Raw genomic sequence first — 3515 nt, forward strand, 5'->3', positions numbered from 1 at the left:
TGTTCTTCTATTCAATTCCGCTTGTTCTTGTTCTAAGATATCACTTGTTCTTCAACTTGATGAATGTGATGATCCGTGACACTCATCATCATTCTCACCTATGAACGTGTGACTGACAACCACCTCCGTTCTACCTTCGATTGGGTGAATATCTCTTGGATTCCTGATACACGATGCATGGTTGATCGCCTGACAACCGAGTGCTCGCCTGACAAACGAGCCAGCCATTCCGTGAGATCAGAGTCTTCGTGGTATAGGCTAGAACTGATGGCGGCATTCAAGAGAATCCGGAAGGTCTAACCTTGTCTGTGGTATTCTGAGTAGGATTCAATGATTGAATGACTGTGACATGCTTCAAACTCCTGAGGGCGGGGCGTTAGTGACAGACGCAAAAGAATCACTGGATTCTATTCCGGCCTGATCGAGAACCGACAGATGGATAGCCGTGCCGTGACAGGGTGCGTTGAACATTTCCACTGAGAGGATGGGAGGTAGCCACTGACAACGGTGAAACCCTTGCATAAGCTTGCCATGGAAAGGAGGAAGAAGGATTGGATGAAGACAGTAGGAAAGCAGAGAGACGGAAGGGAAGGCATCTTCATACGCTTATCTGAAATTCCTACCAATGAATTACATAAGTATCTCTATCTTTATCTTTATGTTTTATGCGTTTATCACCATACCCATTTGAGTTTGCCTGACTAAGATTTACAAGGTGACCATAGCTTGCTTCATACCAACAATCTCTGTGGGATCGACCCTTACTCGCGTAAGGTTTATTACTTGGACGACCCAGTACACTTGCTGGTTAGTTGTGCGAAGTTGTGTTTATGCCATGGTATTGAACACCAAGTTTTTGGTTTCATTACCGGGGATTATTTGATTTGTGAAAAGTATTGATCACAATTTCGTGCACCATTACCTCCGCAAGACTTCATCACTCTTGTTTGTTCTCTTTACTTTTTGCTTACTCTTCCATATCCTTAATTTATTCAGAGTTACAATTGGATTATTTTTAGAATTTATTAATACAAGAACCATTTTTATTTTTAATTGATCTTTTTTATTATTGTCTATCATGTCCTCCCTTATTCCTTATTTTTATTTTGTGAATTTTACATCCATGATGAGTGAGTAGTTCCCTAACTTGATTGGGAGTTGATTGAAAGGAGACCCTTGAGTTGGAATCCTCAAGAGTAAAATTGTAATTGGGTTTATTGTTGGATGGCTCTCTAGTCACTGACACTAATCCTTCCCAAGGGAGAGGATTAGAACTTGTGAATAGAAGTAGACTTCCAACTTACTTGACTTTCCTTTACCTAGTAAAGATAACTAAGTAGAACAACCTTCAATTATCAATTGATCTTGGAAAGCTCCAACAAGGATAGAACTTCCAATTAATCCACTCCCGGTCATGACTTTTATTTAAATTACATCAATTCTCTAATTTAATTTCCTATTTATCAACTCAAAAACCATTTTGGAAAACCTCTGATTAATAAGATAGCACATCTTCCTGCAACTCGTTGGCAGACGACCTGGGATTCATACTCCCAGTATTTTAATTCTGATTTTGTGACACCCTTTCTAAATTGATAAGCAGATTTTTGCTGGTTAAGAACTGTACTTGCAACGTATCACTCATATTAATTTCTTAATCTGCCAATTTTTGCCAAGTCAATCATCTGGATTCTGAATTCCCAAAGATGCCAATTATTCTGAGCTTCAATAGAAAGTCAGATGCCAAAGTTATTCAGAAGCAAAAAGCTACTAATCCCGCTCATCAAATTGAAACTGAGCTTCATGGAGAACTTTGAGATTTATTGAATCCTTATCTTCTTTTTATCCTACTTTGTTTTTGGTTACTTGGGAACAAGCAACAGTTTAAGTTTGGTGTTCTGATGAGCGAATATTTTATACGCTTTTTGGCATCATTTTCATATAGTTTTTATTATGTTTTGTATAAGTTTTATTATATTTTCATAGGTTTTAGTGAAAAATTTATATTTTTGGATTCTATTTTGAGTTTTGTGTTTTATGATGATTTCAAGTATTTTCTATCTGAAATTGAGGAGTTCTGGCAAAGGTCTGATTTAGAGACAGAGAAAGGATCGCAGATGTTGTCAGGATCTGACATCCGTGCACTCGAAGGAGCATTTTTGGAGCTACAGAAGTCTGAATGATACGCTCTCAACGGCTTTGGAAAGCTGACATTCAGGACTTTCCAGAAATATATAATATTTCATACTTTGCTTTGGAAAGGAAGGCCTAAAACTGGCGTTCAACGCCAGTGACCAGCCCTATTCATAGTGTCCAGTGCCCAAAAAGGAGTAGCTGGCATCCAATGCCCAAAAGGGAGTCCCAAGCCAGCATTCAACGCCAAAAAAGGATCCTAGGACGTGGAGACACCCTTGGCTTAGCCCAAACACTAACTGAGTGGGCCCCGGAAAGTGGATTTTTGCACTACAAGACTAGTTTATCTTATTTCTCTAATTCCTAGTTAGCAGATTAGTATATATAGAAGAAGATCAATCATGTTTAGGATCTCTGCAGCATATCCTTACTTTTCACATTCAACATTATGTACAGTATGAGTCACTAACCTTGTAAGGTTAAGGTTAGGAGCTCTACTGATTCTTATGAATTAATAATATCACTATTCTACTTCAATCTATGCTTGATTATATTCTAAGATGCATCTTCTTTCTTCAACCTTATGAATCGGGTGACCCGTGACAATCATCCTCATTCTACATAAGTTCTTGCGAGTCCTTGACGGGATAGTATTGAACCACAAGCTTGATTATACATCTCTTAGACGGCTAATCCACGGCTTTGTTGGGGACTTCTCGAGATATCAGTTCAGCAGAGTTGCAGGGCGATTAGGGCCTTTATGGTATAGGGTAGAACTAAGGAAGCAGCGTTAAGATGATCCGACCTTGTTTGTGGTGTTTTAGGTAGGATCACCAAGGGAATGGACTGCTAGAGCTTCACCCCCGTTCAGATTGGATGACCGCTGACATGGCGTTTGATCTGAAGCAGAAGAGATTAATGACCGTTGACCCGGCGTTAATCATATATAGCCTGCCATAGAATGAATCAATCAGATGTTGGAGTAGATGGTGAGAAAAGTTGATCCAGAAGGAAGAAGCATCTCCGAAGCCTCAACCGTTCTCCTACCATTGATTTCACACCTATCTAGTAACGTTTTATTTATTTATCTATCTGTTTTATGCATTTTCTAGTGACAACTATATTTTCTATCTGCCTGACTAAGATCTACAAGGAATCTATTGCTTGCTCAAACCAATAATCCTCGTGGGATCGACCCTCACTCACCTGAGGTATTACTTGGACGACCTGGTATACTTGTCGGTCTATCTGTGCGAAACGTGCGGAGTTAGTTTTGTGCACCACACTCCTAGCCATGTGAACATAGATTCATAGACCTACATCCAATTGGCAACCTAGGGGAGTCGGGGTTTATATAGCAGAACCTCTTGTCGACCCCGGGA

This window comes from Arachis hypogaea, chromosome 1 (assembly GCF_003086295.3).
Source record: "Arachis hypogaea cultivar Tifrunner chromosome 1, arahy.Tifrunner.gnm2.J5K5, whole genome shotgun sequence".
NCBI lineage: Eukaryota > Viridiplantae > Streptophyta > Magnoliopsida > Fabales > Fabaceae > Arachis > Arachis hypogaea.